At 33.9% G+C, this 18,151-nt stretch overlaps 1 protein-coding gene across 1 annotated transcript in view; it reads left to right on the forward strand.

Moving 5' to 3' along the window:
* MS3_00005788 (uncharacterized protein) overlaps nt 1-18,151 on the forward strand; it is a 108,225-nt gene that overhangs the window by 71,364 nt on the left and 18,710 nt on the right. The window contains exons 15-17 of the mRNA XM_051213869.1: nt 1,948-2,009; nt 7,303-7,842; nt 10,609-16,011. The gene's annotated coding sequence lies outside the window, so the exon portion shown is untranslated. The remainder of the gene's footprint in view (nt 1-1,947; nt 2,010-7,302; nt 7,843-10,608; nt 16,012-18,151) is intronic.

Genomic DNA, 18,151 nt, shown 5'->3' on the forward strand with positions numbered 1-18,151 from the left:
TCTATTCTTTATGTTCAAATTATCAATGTAAGTAGAATTCCCCTTTTGGAACTTTCAGTTAATTTTATGGCGCTTATGACGTTGCGATGCATCCTACCTTTTTTATTTGTTTTGAATTGCTCATTCTTTTCAATCCCTAATGACTAATGTCATGCTGCTGCATGGTCACTCAATAACTGGAAAATTAATAACATTCCACAGATTCATTGAGTCGCCTTAATTCTCAGTGTAAATTGTGCGAATGTTTTGCCTGTGTACGTGTGTGGTGTTTAGTCATCATTTTTGAACAATTGTAATCGGCTTTGTACTTAAGTTGGTCTTTGTAATGGAGATGTATTCATTCTTAGATTGTTTTAATTTTGTGATTCCCTACTATAATAACTGAAAGAAATTGAAATTTGAATGAAATACCAAGTGGTCCATGAGAATAGGACTATTATCATTATCAATATGATAGAATTGGATGTAGATACTTTTCTATTATGAAAATTTATCATTATAACACATGACTATATTGTTAATCGTTTGTAATGATAACGTGACTAATTGTCAGATGGTCAGATTTCTCTATAAATTTCCTACAAACTTTGGGTTATAATGTAAAACAGTAGTGAGTGATAATTTCTTATAACATAGTGGCTTTATGGGGTAATATTGTGACTTTCTAATAGATTCAGTTGATAGCGTATTCCTACTTTTAAACCGTCTGTTTCATTGAACAATGGACGACTGTAACATTAAACCACTCGCAGGTTTTCTTTTAGCCTGAAGATACATTATGTAATGGGGGGGGGTGTAGAGAAATATGTAGAACGGTATGTGTCAGAGAATCTACGAGGTAGTAAAACAAGAGATAAAGGTGATGAGCTTACGATTTTGTAAACACAACATGCAAATAAATTCAATAATAACACAGGTTTGAGATTAAAACAATTAAATAATGGAACTTTGAGTTGATAGCTTGAGATTTCGAATGTTTAACAGACATGTATTTGAGTTTTGTGGCTTTCCTTCCCACTTAGCTATCCAAATGAATCACATCTACGTTAAGGTTTACTAGATATTGTGTTTGGTTTGACTTGGTAAAACACAATAATACATCAAGAATTTTCTCGTAAATCATGGGCATTTCAGGTTACCATATTCAATATTTTATCGGTGTGAATAGGATGCCATCGGAGGACTTATTCAAAGGTGTATAGAAGCTTGGTGTTTAGCTGCTTGACTAACTCCTACTAGTACTCTTCGAACCTCGTTTAAGTTTTGCGGTTAAATACTATTTCCAGGCCTCACACCCTTAAGTTTAACTAATTGCCTACTTGCTAAGGTGATCACACGTTTGTCCAATATATATAAATAATGAAAAATGTCATACGAGTAAAGGTAACTGCGACTGGTTTTTTCCTGATTTAATTCTTCACATGACATTTTCTTTTTTCTGATTGACTGCTACTATATTTAGTTCGATAATTGTCTCTTTGCTTGAAGGACGTGCTTTCGTTATCATATATGATGAAATGTACCATTTCAAGCTATTCTCCTTATTATACTTGAATATCAAGTTTTTTCTGTACATTGTCTTCTTCATGTGATAGCGGCCAATTAATTGTTGAAGTTTTGTGTAAGAACTTCCGTTATCGAGTTCTCAATAGAACTGTTCGTTTTCGAATAGCTCAATCGTCCCTCCATTCACTAGTATTATGGGTTAACAAAAAACGCTTAAGAGACAAAATCTTTTTGTCAAAATATAACACTACTTAAAAAGCCTTTGAAAGACTAGTTCAATGGAGTATTTAAATGATATATGTTATTTCAGTTGCTATGATCTTTAATTTAATGTGTACTATTGGCTCTTTTTCTTTTCTTTCATCAGAATATACGCTCTCAGTTTTTTCTTGTTTTTATTTTTTTCTCTCTCTCTTTGTGTTCATTTTTCATATTCTTTAGAAGTATGGAAGCATTGAATATAGATCATGTGGTTTCAGGTGGATCAATGTCTCAGGATATTAGTGAGTTATTTTTGTTTGAATCGGGGAAAGACCAAGTTATTGTAATATTAAATTATTTGTAAACGCTTTATGAATCCTTCATAATACAGAGTTGAAGCCTATTTCAATACAAATATGTTTATTTTCAAGTTCCAAAGTAATTGAAATCGATAGTTAGTGCTATGTATCTTAAATTTGATGAGTTCCAGTATATTCCTTCATACACGTCTTTTCATTCCTTCTTCTCCAGTCATATTCTCTATGTTAAGTCTCCGCTAACATGTAAGTAATGCTTTGATATATTTATTATTCAGATCTAGGGCGTTGATATTCAGTTGAATTTTACTATTTCTTTCAATATTCACTGTGTACAAAGTAGATTGTAACAAAAAAAACAAATTGGTTCACGTACCATGTACAAATAAACCCTGCAAACTTAACATTTTATTTTTCATTCTATCACAAAAATGAATTTTCTCCAAACATTTTAAATGTCTTGAACACCGAACACACAGGTATTTATCTCTCACTCCCTGTTATGAAAGATGAAAGTCATTCATTTCTGTATTTCGCATAAAATACTTGAGAGTAATTTTCTCGATTTTGATTGGATTGTTCTAAATCTACACTTTCACTGTACTCAGTTTTCTACGAAACATAAATAAGTTGTCAATTGAAATTCATAGATTACAGTACACTGTATCTATGTATGTTACTTTTATAGTCACGTGATTTATGCGTTGTAGTAATGAATATACTTGTAACCACTGCCGGTGTTCTAATCAGTGACATAGAGGAACGTCAGAATTTATGCAACCTATCGATAATATGAAAGAAGACAGCAATGGATTAGTTGATTTATTGGTAGTATCTTAGGCAAATCATAAAAGAAATATTTAAGTGGTAATTTGTGGTTTTTACAGTCCTACTATTATTTATCTGCACGGGTTATATCTCTAAAGTTTTCCACACCTTCAAGGTTGTTTGCGGTCATATAACGCAGACTATATGTTGTTTAAATAACTAGGCTTAAAGTTCAAATCCACATTATGTTTGTCTTTTCTATTATTAGATTGTTTATTACGATTTCAAAAGTAGAGAACTAGTTGAATTCAATGATTTCAAACAAGTTACCTTGAATTGTTTACTATCAAGTCTAGCACATATACAAGGTCGTTAGAAATACATGTCATTATTTTACCGTTAAAAACGTTATCTTTGTTTTTATACACCTAGCATACATTTTGTTTTAGTAATCAAAAATATAGGTCACCCAGACATTGATAGCATGTAATAAGTTCTATGAGATGAAAATAAGAAGTTTAATTATTTATTCTTTGAGGAATCCAAATGATATTTTGAAATGTCTAGTGATATGTACACTACCAACTTTTCCATATTTAAAATTCACTTTTATTTGGTCGGCGGTAATTATTTTCTGTACATAACCTCTTATTACATCATTCTATGGTTTGGAAATGCAACCTTCGAAGGTTGAGAACATGCGTAGGTCGGTAGGTTAGGTAGTATTTGATCATAAACACCTCGAGGTTATACTTCAGATTTGCGTAATCAACGTGGTGAATAATTCTAGAGTTTAGGCGTAGAGTACCAGGTAAGAATGATAGATCGATTAATGGGCCTATGAATAAATTTGAATGCTTTACTTTCACGTGAAGTTTGATTTGATGATGTTGTTCAAGAGAGCAATGAAAGCTTCACGACTTAAACATTCACCTCTGAAAACAAAATTCCATTTAAATAATTTTCCTGAGTTACAAATTTTCTCCATTATCTGGGAACAATGTTTTTAAAAAAAATATTTATCCGTTATAAGGTAATTTGTTTCTCAGATTGTTGGAAAGTTAAGATAATGTCGATTTGACGACACGACTACGTTATAACAGTTGTTAGTTTTGTCTTTTTTTTACTAACCGCACCAGATAATGACGTGACCGTAAACCATTTTCACATCTGTTTTATCCATCTGATATTTTAATCGTGTTTGATTGTCATATGAATAAGAGAAATGTATCATACTGTTGTGACCTAAGGAAGCTTTATCGATTATAGTTATCTCGTAAACCCAAAGAAATGTGTACTTGTCAAAGCGATTAGGGCAATAATGAATGACTTCGTAAGTTCACATCGTGTCTTGGTTTGGGTGCTCCTAGCCTTACATAATTCTACTTCTGCGGTATCTTGTACAGAACACTAAGATAAGTGAGGACTGGGCTTGGGTAACGCGTGTCTCAGTCACATTGTTAGTTAAATATGCTCAAACAATCTTTGCCCCCAAATGCCCTGCTACGGTCGAGGGTTCTGCGAGTCAGCTATCCCTCTCCAAATGCTCTCACATGACCTCGCATATACAGTCACTGCCAGGAAGGTCCCACTCACTGCCTTCTCGTGGTATTGCTGTTGTTTACGAAACTGAGAGAACGAAAAGCGAATATCTGGCGCTTTAACCGGGATGGACACGGAGGATCCATCTAGGGGAGTTGGAAAACCCTGATTCCAAACCGACTGTGCACATATGGTCCAGGATCCTGAAGGAACAAATGGCGTATGAACCAATCGTTGGTCACCGGTTACCATGGGACTGCATTTCCTGACGTTGCTACACTGCCTGTTGGATTAGACTTTCAGGTCGAAGGCTCTGGATGTGGCCCTTTAGGAAGACTACCTTCTTTGGTCTGGGCACGCGGACAGTATCACAGCCTTCACACAAATCAGTAATAACTACTACTGGCCTGATTGTTATTGTGTGACATATATGTATTTGATGCCCCCTTGTACCAATGTTTATGTGTTTAAATAAATAAATAAGTGTTCATAGGTTCACGTACATCACAGGTGATATAATTTGGTAGAGTCTGAGTAAACTTTCTATATCCTTGTGAAGATTTAATCCGGAATCAATTAACCACCATGGATAATGGGACCCTCTAAATAGGCGATCAACAATGTCTTTCCATAGACCAAATAATGTCGTATAACACTTTTGGAGTAAAATCTGATTTTACGAATAAATAAACACATGTCTGTAGTGTGGCGTCGAGTCGCGGTTGACTATGATCACCACTACAGGAAGACTACGCGACTATTGTTAACCGATAAGATCCTCCGTAGACCAAATATCAGAAGGCAGTTGATGGCTGTAGTCGACATGTATTTGTTGGCAATCTCGTGGTATCGAAAGAATACCGAGATCGTGCCAGGTTACAAGTGTGGTTACTGAGCGTGACCGAATTCGTACAAGGTCACAATCAGCGGAAGAATGTTTGTGTTTTGGCACAGTTAAACAAACAAGTACGGTAAAACAATCCCTGGTACAATTGGTTATAATAATAATTGTTTCCATTACATCAATCGCATTCTCTTGATAAAAGTAGATCACTACATGTCAAACATTCTAGTCACTCAAAGTGTTTAGACAATTTAATCAGTAACTTCATTAAGCAGAATTATATACTTTAAGTCATTGAGAGAATCAGCAAGTAGAAAATTAATGTCATTCAATGCTATTTAATTGGTTTTACTTCACTGTGATCAACAGTGAATACACTAACAAGCTCATTTTATCAGGAACTAAATAGTTGCTCATACTCTGGCACATACTGTGGTGCAAATAATTCTTTGGTTTCTTTAAAAGTTAACTAAGTGTCACATACATTTCATCATTCAGTTGTGTTGTCAGTGTGTACACAATTTTCAAACTCCAAGATACTAGGTCATTGAATCAGTTTGTTTATAATAATCAATAAATTTAATTAAAATACCTTATCAACTAAAATGAGAATCGATAATTTTTTTTACTAAAACAAAGTAACAACAATTAACCAATCATTGAGTAAAATGATTGTATACGTTGGTGTTCATGTTCAACTTACTGGACGTTTTTAAAATTGCACATTATATATATTTTTCTTGAATATGAATTAAGTTTAACTAAAGTGAACAAACAAACAATTTGTTTAAATTACTGAATATAAAAAAAGCTGTTAATTTCTGAAACTATTGTTTAACTGTCAATACTTGAACATTTATTCAATGTATCAGGTTCAAAGTTAGAATCCATTAGTTAAGACTTTGAAAGATGGAATAGTGTCGTTTAGAGTTCATGTGAAACTAGAAAATGACTCAAAGATGAATGCGCACATAAAACCATAATTCATATGATGTCAAGTGATAGCAACGAATGACCACATTTTACCCTGATCGATAAAATTCGATCAGTTAGTGCAAAAGTTTTAGTCCTACAGATTATCGGTCATTAATCAAATAACCTAATGTTAATATATTTTATTGATGTGGAATCGGATGACACATGTTTGAATCTCACAGAAAGCACCACTCCTCTAAAGAATGCAAGTGTGTCTTGGTAAGGACTGTTGACCAAAATTAACCCTAACTTCAGAACTTTCTGCCTATTACCTTTAACATATGTATTTCATTCAGTTGTTCTCTTGATCGTCTCACACTAGCTATAAATCAGTAAATAAACCAATCTCATAATGTGGAACTAGCTGTTGGACAATGGTTATTGTTAGTACACCCTATAATCGGTTTATTTCAAGTCATATATTTCTTTTCAGTATAAGGTTGTGAATGTGGTTCGATTTCATTGAAATCACGAACCGACCAATGTTAGACAACCATTGCAAAACTGAAAGCACTGGATGACTGGTTCGTCCTATCATGAGGCTTCCCGACAGTACGGATCAACGACCTCTCATCAGGGATTAAATCCACGACTTTTGATCTCGAACGTGAATGCTCAACCCCTGAACCACCAAGCCGAGACCAATCATGTACAAGTTCAACTTCAATCAATCCATGATACTGCTCAACCACCCATCTTCGATTTCTTTCATTGGGTACCTTCCTCACACTTGATACCGTTAAACTGTACTGTTCATGGCTTCTGACTAGAAGTTCGACAATTTTCTCTCAAAGCTAGTCGCTAGAGAGCACATGGTGATCGTCAATATAGGGTTTTGGAGATTGTTGAATTTCAGCTGTCTAACTTTTATTGGCTCTTGATTTCTATGGAGTGAGAGTTTAATTGATGGAGGTTATTCTTCAAAGAAAGAACGAACATGAAGTAACCAGAAATGTTAGATAACTCAATCTTTTCTTGACACAAACATCTGAACAGTAAACCAAATAACAACAAAGATCAGTGTGGAAATATTGATTGGGAAAAAGTTACGTTTACAAAAATGAGACAATTTGAGGTCTTCTCTGGATTGACTACTTCCTTACGTTTTTGTTGTTCAATTTTTTTACTCTTTTCTCTCTGAACACATAGGTAACAGTAGTGAAATTACCAATACATCTCCACTGGGACAACAACCATCTACATCTCAAAGAAAACTTGATGAATTAATGTCAATATTTCCTAATTTAAAATCAAACATACTTGAGGAATTTTTATCACTTGCACATGATAACGTTTCATGGGCAACTACATTGATTTTAGATAATCATACTAGCGAAAGAATATGTCAAAAAATTGAGCAGAATTCTAATCTAGTTGGAAATAATTTATTGTTATGTAAATCTAATGTTAGTCAAACTTCTGAACATCCATCGACAGAAGTAACAGAAGCAGCCTTAGATCCTGCACCGCTATCACCAACAACTTGTACGCCTAGTTTTTCCAATATCTTGGAAGACAATACAAATAATGTTGGCCAAACTACTTTGTCATCTGTAAAAGAATCTCAATATGAAAATGAAATAGGCCGTACTTTTAATCATCAACATGGTATTAAGTTTTCAAGAAGTTTTCTACAAACAGCACATGAAGAGTATGCATTTGGTCTTGGCTTATCAGATGTTGATATATGTAAGTTCAATTGACAATTTTTTAGTTACGATACTTATTTACTCCTGTTACCCTTCATGGAGGAACATAGTCCACCCACCAGTAAACTCCATCCAACTCTGTCCTGAGCTATCATTTCCAGTTGTTTCCAGTTGCTATCCAACCTTTTGATGTCTACTTCCTATTCTCGACGTATTGTGTTTTTCGGTCTTAATCTTTTCAGTTTTCCTTCACGATTCAAAGTTAGGGCTTGCCTCATGATGCAGCTAGGTGATTTCCGAAATGTATGTCCTATCCACCTGCAAAGTCCTTTCATAATTTCCTCTTCAAGTGGAAGCTGGTTTGTTCTCTCCCACAGTAGACTGTTGTTGATGGTATCTGGCCAACGAACATGGAGTATCTTGAATCGGCAATTGCTTATAAGTACTTGTACATGTTTGATGATGGTTGTGCTAGTTCCGGAAGTTTGAGCTCCTTACAGTAGGACTGTCTTGACATTCGTATTGTAGATTGTGAGTTTGATATTGGTTGAGAGTTGTTTTGAGATGCAAATGTTCTTGAACTGTAGGGATGTTGTTCTTGCTATGGCAATCCTTGCCTTTACGTCTGTATCAGATTCTCCTTGTTCATGGATTATGCTGAGTAGGTGGTACGTGAAACTTTCCACCAATTGTGATTGTGTTGGTGTTCTGTGTGTTGTATTTGAGGATGTTGCTTTTTCGCTTGTGTTTGTTGAGGTCTATTGATGCGAAGGCTTCTGTTACACTAATTGTCTTTATCTGCATTTGTTCGTATGTATGTGATTGAGGAGCTAGGTGATCTTTGCAGTCCAAATCGTCTAGGTGCATCTAAGCTGTCCATTGTGTTCTGTGCCTCTCCAAAGATGTGAATGTATCTAATAGTCGTTAATTGGACTGAAAGGATAACAAAGCTAAGTTATAACCTGATCATTACAAAACTATGTGCTCGATTATAGTTTAAATATTGTTGACGATGAGAAACTAATTTTATTCATCAACTCAAGCAACTGAAAAGTAATCGATGATTTTTTTTGCTTCATTATAACACTGTAAATTAACAAAAGTCTTTAGTTATCATGACTTCCATAAATGATCAGTATGAATTTCTTTCTATTCGCATGTTCGAAACTGTAACTTATTAACTAAAATTACAAGTCAGTGTATTAGGTTTTGAAATATATATCTATTATATAAGAGCTGATGATATTACTCTATTATTTACAATTCTCTTTCTATGAATAAGTTGACTAAATAAGCTGAGATATTTCTCACTGCTTGGATTGCATTTATCAACTAAATTTTGAAGTAAGACAATAAGGTTTTTTGACTTTCAGTTATCGATTTTCGGAGATATTTTACCGTCATTTAGAAGCACTATTGGGCTCTGTTTTAGAGGTCTAAAATTAATTTTACATAACTCCCCTGGTTTTCATTGGTATCTCAGCTGATTTTAATCCGCAATGTGTCAACCATCTTAACTTATGACAGTAGTTTGTAATTCAGGGTCATATCAGTAGGTCTCTTGTTTGTTGTTTAGGGAAAAGAAAACTTTGTGAGAAACTAAGAAGATGCTAAATATTCTTTCAACCTTTGAATTATGACTATAAATGTATTCACATTGAATGTAACCTAATAATCAAGTACAGATTTATTTACTTAACTGTGTTAATTGTGTACGAGTTACTAGCCGTTATCAATTTCATAACAAGTAGACAATATATACCACAAGTGTTGTGACAGTTACAATAATATTAAAGCAATAATCATTATAGAAATATTGAGTGGTGACGCATCAATTCCCATTGAATTAAAAGTGGTGGTTCTATGAATGAGAGATTTCATATCTTATCTGTCGAAAGTGATACGTTTTGTATTTAAGTGCTTAGACTCACATTTTCTAGCTACGTCCTAGTTCTCATAAATTTTAACTCTCTGGCTCTGATAAGAAGCAAATGGAGTACACGAAGTACAAAATATAACTTTACTTTCATATTTGAAGAGATTACGAGATCACCTAAAATTGGCGAACGGAACGAATAATCAACGACACAACGACAAGTTAAACTATTCCAATGCGTCCCAGCTCCGCTTACTGGAGGGAGAAGACCAAGTTCAGATGAGGGAAAGTTATATTCCACAAGCAGTTAGAAGCACGAACGAACTAAGCACACAACTCAATCATAATTGTACTACATAAAAAGGTCCTTGGGAAACGTCACAAAATAGCGTATTAAAAGAGGCAACGAACATTTAAGGTTCTTTCCAAGTGGAAAATAAAACTTTAAGGTAAAAATGGGCGTTTTGGCACGAAGACGAGAAATCCAAATTTCCAAAATAAAATCACAAAAATAAGACGTTTACCAAGTGATTACTGGGAGACTAGCATCCACAATAACTTCGAAGGTTACTTGATGTACTGAATTATTCATAAGTTTGCTCGTGACTTTAAGATCCGAAAAATTGCAAAAATTGCAAAACTTAATAACAAAGCCAGTAAGCACCCAATCATGGTACAACACAACCTATATTGTTCTAGAATTCTATCGAAAATTTCAAAACAGATCTGATTGAACGAAGTATACTCAACGCTGTCTCAGCTTTTAAGGAATGTTTCGAGTCATTATTGAAGGGCTTCAACAGGAGAATAGCACTGTGCATTTGAATGCATTGAGTTTTTTATATTGGCACAAACTTATTAAAATGTGGTAGCTTAGTAAAATCTTAGTGTTTCTGATATGTAGTTGTGTGTATTGGTTATTTTCTACAGCTCCTGATGCAATTCCCGACTTTATCATCGATGAATGGACACCTGAACCTAATTTGATCAAAGAAATTTATGCCAGTTTTATGCGACATTTAGGTGTTCTCTCAAATAGCACAACTAGTGTATTAACACCGAAATTTCCGCCATCAAATACACGAAATTCAAATCGTAAGTTTAGTTAAAATGTGTATAATGTTTAAAATACCCTGAGGTTTTATGGCTAATAATATGGAAGAGGAAAAAACCAATAATTTATGGTATATATATATATATATATATATATCAGTGTGCCATTTGATAAGTCTTCGAAATGAACGCTTGATCAGATTTCTTATCCGCTGCTAATAACCCCAGAATAAATCGAAATGGCAACTTGAACACAACAGAAAAGGTGCGAAGTGCTTGACCCCAAGGTTAGTTTATGTAAAGAGCGTTAGATGATGATTGGAGGTAGTCGACAGGAAACCCTAGACCCTGGATTCGATCCCGTGTTACCCAGCTTCACAGTCAGAGGACCGAGTCCGTCAGGGAGCATCAGTTCCCACAAGATTACGGGTACACCTTGCTGACGAGTGCCAAGTAGCACGAAACACGGGTTTTCTGTCGACTACGTCCAACCGCTATCTAATCTCAATATAGTGCACGCAATGTCGAGTCACCTAGACTAGCGGCTACATTGCAACTTGGTCGATAGCATTCGATCTGCACTAAGAAGAACTTGACACAAATGACATTGATCACCACCCAGTGATCAATCAATTGTGATGTACAGAGCATGTTTGTAGTTACGATCTTGAGCTTCTTTAAGCCTCTGGAACTTTACTAAATGTGGTAGCATTATATGTAAATATCTAATCAGAAACGTGACTCGCTTTCTAGATGTTTCTAAGCGCGTCTGTCCAATGCTATTTGGATAAAATGTTTTTCAGCGTTTTCTGGGCTCCTAAGGACTTTTCTGAGGAACACTTTGAAACTCTTTAACACTATTCTAGTTTGACAAGGCTCATGTAGCGTATTTTAAATTATTATGTCATACATATTGATTAAATTGCAGGAAAAATTGGACAACATCAATTTTATGTCAATGAATTAGTCAGTTATCATCAACTTATTTTCTCACACAAATACGTGTTGGTCCAATTTGCCGTTCTATATCAATAAAACGAAAGAAAATGAACACGATAAACGTCGAATTACTTGAAACAATATATTAGCAATGGTAATCAGAAAGACTAGGCATTTAGAATATGATTTGAAAAGATTATGAAAAGTTAGGTATGAAGGAATCCTTGAACTAAGGATCTAGAACTAGAACAAGATAAAGAGTAAGTACTTCTGGGCTATTATAACAGATTCTAAACTATTTTACCTAAGGTCTCCAACAGCTGGTCGCTGTTATCGCATAGATTCCAACCAAGTAGTCTACATTTACTAACACAGGTCAGTCTGACGGTAAATAACTTCATGGACTAATAACGCGTGGTTTGGCTTCTCATAGCTTTTTTCTAACTTAATCGTAAGCCGGCTTGCATAACTGGTCTTGGTAAGTAACAGTTACATTGCCTATTTGTTATCGAAAATGTAGAACCTACATGTATTTACTACTTTTACGCACCATTTTTCACAGACAAACGAATAAAGAGAACTGCTGCTCAGTATGTATGTAGGATTAACTAAACCATTAATTTTCTGCTTTATAGTTTTTTTTTGTAAACCTAATGAAAACTATACTACTCTTGTGCTTTGATTTGTACCTCAAGTGAGAAAAAGAGAATTAGACGAAGTTAATTAAATCTGTTTGAGGCGTATGATGATCCTGTTTCATACAACTAGTCCTACTACTATTAACGCCACTATTACCATTTTAAATGACTCTATCAATTGTATGTCGTATAGTACACCGTTGTGCATGAACCGTGAATAGAATATATGTATTTCAGTCCGTTAAATTTTGAAAACGTTTAGATTTCGCTACGTCGACCAATTTTAGAATTCTTTTATTTCACTGAAAATTAGTTAGTGATTACACCTAGTTAGTGGTAGTCAGAATGGACACTGAATAATTGTTACTTGTATTAGCTGATTGGGATATCGTAAATGAAATTATGTATAAAAAGTTTTATTCGGCTCACCACTTCTATATCTGGATGTGTCGTCGCTGTTGGGTCCGCAGTCTTTCTTCTTTTACTTGGTAATCGTGCATCACTCCATCTCCTATAACACAAAATACAATAATTATCATACAAATTTTCATACACAATAATGTCACATAGAGGAAACTGCATAGAGTTACTGTAAAAATACACACACTAAATATAGTTCACTTGAATTGATACAGGGAGTACAATTGTTCAACTGAACAAACGTTTACACTTGTCATATTGAACAACGTTTATACTGATTTGGTACACTGAACAAAGTTCTCACCTATCATCCTGACCGAAATCCAAAATGAATTGGTGTAAAACAGTATTAACCCAAACAATTTTATTTTTTCATCTCAGCATATCATATATAATTGAAAAAGATTCCTTCCACTCTATTAGTTGATCGACTAATGGCAAGTATCCAGTTAACGTATATATAATCAAGGCTTTATACATTATTAAAATAGTCTTATCCAGCGCGTAACTAGGTATACATTTCTTATTTATTTTCTGAAAAATGTTTATTCAAACAACGAAAGTAACCAATGGTGTCATTGAAGAATGAAGACAATTCAGCGGGGAAAATCTTCTTTTCAGCTATATCATTTACCCAAGCTTGTACAATCGTATTTATAGTAAATTTATAAATGAAATAGTCCACTGAAAAAAATAAAAGGACAATTACCTTATATTATGTGCCAAAGACAATTGAAGAGAGATAATAAGATGAAGTCAAATGTCAGAAAGATAATTGTCCACTTGACGATTATGAGAAAGGTGAAGAATACATTAAAAACCTGAAGGTGATGTTAATGAATTATTAAAATTAAGACTAAAAAGACACGGGGGGAATATAATAAAATCAAATTACTGTTTATAAGTGTTAGGGCCATGGAAGGATGATGGCTTGCAGGTGTCTCTTTTGCACACAAAGTTCAGTTTTGGAAATATGGATTACTAACGCTTCTGCGATGTATCACTTATTAATTTACTCTCTTTTTGAACCAAATTGTCTAATTGTACAGATGAATTTAAAGGACTCATCACGTGAAACTATGTGATCTGAGTTTATAAGATGTTTTGATCTTATGCTTCTTTTTACTCTAGGACCATAATAAAAATTATTTTCAATAGATTGATTAGTGAGATTAATAATTAGTTTTGTCCCTGACTGATAAAATTCAAGTTAATAATGTGAGAAATAAGCTTCTGAAAATGAAACTTGTAATAAAAATTCAAAGCGAAAATCTGAAAATTGTACAAAGATATTTTCAAAAGACTATTGAGATGTTTGAAGACAATTCACTGTTTTCCTGTGATAAATATATCAGTATCCATGTTTATTTCCTAATACTACTTGGTTGTTTGGTCAGACTGATTAGACTGTTCACATATGATTTATAATCAGAGGGGTTTTGTGGAGATTGTAGTAATTTAATAATTGAATTCATGAGTCAATTGAATAAGGCAATGGTAGACGATGGCGTGATTTCGTGGGTTGGTTGAAGTTAGACATTAACATCGTTGGATGTCGACCAGCTCAGTTGTCTATAGGTTAAGAGTTCGTGCGCGAGACTCATAGATCCTGGGTTTGAATCTCTCAAGGCGGGATCGTGGATGCGCACTGTTGAAGAGTCCCATACTAGGATGAAACGGCCGTCCAGTGTTTCTGGGTTTTTCATTTGACTCATGAATTCAATTATTACATATTATTTACTTTATATTTCCTCTTGAATCAATTTCAGAAGAGACTGAAGCACTAGTCAATTGATCACATAAAACATTGAGAAATTAAAGTCGTTTTTTCTGTATAAACCACCCAAGACAATTTGATAAATACACATTTGATCAATCATAGGTGAAAATAAATATAATGGAATATTGGTGACAGAATCACAGGATTAGTCAGTTTTTGTCAATAATGTTAAAGCTTTATTAGGAACACTACGTGCAAGAGTTTTTTTCTATATTATTGATCAAAAATTATTTTTGCTAATCTAGTTCTGTTTACGAACAACGTTGATTCGTATGTCGATGTTAAGGCTAACTAGTTTTCATATTATCATAATCTGTTGGCACAACAGATATTTGAATATAGCCGGAACAACAATTGAGGCAGGCTAATATGAATTCATTATATTTCGTGGTTTCTCGTCAGCTGCCTACAACCATATGCGTATCAAGTGTAACTTCGAGGTATGATGATATATGAGACAATTGATATTGATGATGGAAATAGATAAACATCATTCTTGTGGATCTTCGAAGCGTAGGTATATCACCTAATTTACACCTGTTTCTAATTGTCACTTTGACATGTAAGATGTTATATATTTTCTGTCTTGTTTACTAACTTTCTTTTCTTGGTCTATAAAAGCTATATTGTATGTCTAACATTTTCTGGATAACCTGTAAATTGTTTTAGTGAGCTGATTGAAGAAAATTGACTCAATTAGATTATCTAACGTAGCTAATAAAGTATGGGAGTTAGTAGATCCATTACTATTGGAAGAGGACAATTCGCAACACATTCTTGTGCAGGTTACCGGATCAATCAGGAAGTTATCCGCGTAACATATCAGTTGTAAAACGTTCGTTTATTTATTTTGATGTGTCGATTAAATCTTTAATAAAAAAAGCTTATTGAATAGGAATATTTATTGGCTTGTTTCAACGGTTTATTGGAGGAAATCTTGATCTTGCTGAGAAAACCGAATTAGGGTTTGATAGTAAATAATCTAAACTAGATAATTCTACTTCAACTCGAATATACGTTCACAACCTTGTAGGGGGTCGAACCTTAAATCTTCAAGTTTCAAAGTAAGTTTTGAAGGCTTTGAGTCTAATATTTAGTAGAGGCTATGGATGTGTACTGCTGAAGAGTCTTATGTTAGGACGAAATGGTTGTCCAGTGACTCCTGAATTTCAATAGCTGTCTAAAAATGGTCAGTGTCTGATGTAGACTTTGAAACCTTGACTGATTAGTGAGTTATATGATACCTTTGTTCTATATCCTGAGAGAGAACTAACTCTTGTATTTTATTGTTCCTTAATCTTTCTGTTGATGACCTTCCGATTGATTCCAATTGATGATTTAAACCTTTTTTCGGAAAAATATCCTCATTTATTTTCAGAAAATACAAAGAAAACTACTGTAACACCATCAACAAATATAACATCAAAGAGATCATTTTCAACATTCTTACAAATTATGGATGATGAAGAAGGTCTACTGCGTTCTGTAGAAGATTTTCGAACTGTAACTACACTACTTATTAATTTGAATTATTTAGTAAATTGAATAACTCTATCTTCATTTGTCTTATTAGGTTTGTTATCGTTTTTCCTTCGTTAAAAAGTATTTGTTGGTAACATTCTCTTTGTTGCATCTGTAGTTTACTACAAAATATTCGAGTCTATGCATTAAACAGAAAACTTATTAACCTCTACTTGTTTTAATACACATATGTTCAACTTGAAACGGAATTTTACATGTGGAGTTTCATCTACTTATGAGTAGCATAACTTGGGTTTGGCTTAATCAGTCTTTATCTTTGATGATGTAAAATAAGTTCTTTATCATTCACCGTGTCAATATGACATGTTATGAAATAAAATTACTCATCTTACTGTTTAATAGTATTGTATAACTTCACAAAGAAACTTAGAAAGTACTGAAATAGATTTCTTCCGAGTTCATGGAGGCGTGATATTTGTACCTACAAATTATCACTAAATATTTGATCTTGGACAAAATTTTGTAAAATCATGTTACCAACTTATTTAACTGCTCAAAAGTAGTTTAATAAATAGTGAATTTACATCACTCTGTCAACGTTCAGTGATACCGTTATTGACTTTGGAATTTCTATGCTGCTGTCGTTAGAGAGATGACAAAACTAACATTCATTGTAGTTCTATTCAACTTATGAGATCCTTCAATGTGTCTACCTAGTTTTTTGATATTTGTATTAACTGTTTCTCAAAGCTTTCACAATATTTCTGTACAGATTTACTGAAAGGTTCATGAAATTCCTCAATATTCTGAGAGCCATGTAAATAAAAGTTTCTGATCTGAGTAGTGATGTCCTCCTCCTTATGATAAATGATATTACTTCTTGAGTTTCACACAAAAACCTGGAAGTCCCTATCTTTATGCTGATTGGCTCTTCATAAAATTCCACATCCTGACCGAACTATGAAACATTCAATTGAATTTCTACTGGTTTTAAAACTTTTAGTAATCGCTTCAAGAGAAACAGATGAAAACTCATGTAATTAACCAGTCGACTAAAAGAAAATCGATCAATTCCCGAGAGTCAACTGTTTTTTAATTGAGAAAAATGTTACAATAACATACATATAAGTGAACAATACTGTTTCCGTTTAGACCTCCATCAGGTTTTACTTTAGTACATAACAGTATTTATATCGAACCACACAAAACAGTTTGTAAGTCATTAATAACAGTAAATTAGATTCTAAAACTTTACATGGTGAGTAAAAAGTACAAATTTGCATCAAGATAATAGATGCTCCAGTAGTGGTAGGAATAATAAAAGCATGAATCGATTTTCCAAGATAAGAAGTAGGTTAGGGCTGTGGAAAATGGACACTAAGATAATCATCACTGAAGTCATTAAAATTACGTAATAAGTGAGTAAATAATCAGATAGCGAAGACCGTATACAAAAGGGTAGTAAAGAATAAAGAACAAATGAAGGATTTAAAAAGTTAGTAAAGTCGTTTACTAGATCTTATCCAACTAGGGAGGAGACAGATGTGTTACAGTTTTTTTTAATACATAGACTAGGGTTTTGGGTTCGAAAGCTTACAGCTTATTAAATAAAGTTGAAATTATCCTAACTATGATCTCCACAACTTCGTAATGACAATTATCATGCGCTTACTAGTGACTTGCTTTGAGAGGAATTTGTCGAACTTCTAGTCAGAAGCCATGAACAGTACAGTTTAACGGTATCAAGTGTGAGGAAGGTACCCAATGAAAGAAATCGAAGATGGGTGGTTGAACAGTATCATGGATTGATTGAAGTTGAACTTGTACATGATTGGTCTCGGCTTGGTGGTTCAGGGGTTGAGCATTCACGTTCGAGATCAAAAGTCGTGGATTTAATCCCTGATGAGAGGTCGTTGATCCGTACTGTCGGGAAGCCTCATGATAGGACGAACCAGTCATCCAGTGCTTTCAGTTTTGCAATGGTTGTCTAACATTGGTCGGTTCGTGATTTCAATGAAATCGAACCACATTCACAACCTTATACTGAAAAGAAATATATGACTTGAAATAAACTAGATGTTTCATTTTAGTGGTTGTGCTGTGTCCTATGTCATGTTTTGTCTCACTTATTTTTTAATGTTATGTGTTGTTTACTTTTGTC

This window comes from Schistosoma haematobium, chromosome 3 (assembly GCF_000699445.3).
Source record: "Schistosoma haematobium chromosome 3, whole genome shotgun sequence".
In the NCBI taxonomy this organism is placed as follows: Eukaryota; Metazoa; Platyhelminthes; class Trematoda; order Strigeidida; family Schistosomatidae; genus Schistosoma; species Schistosoma haematobium.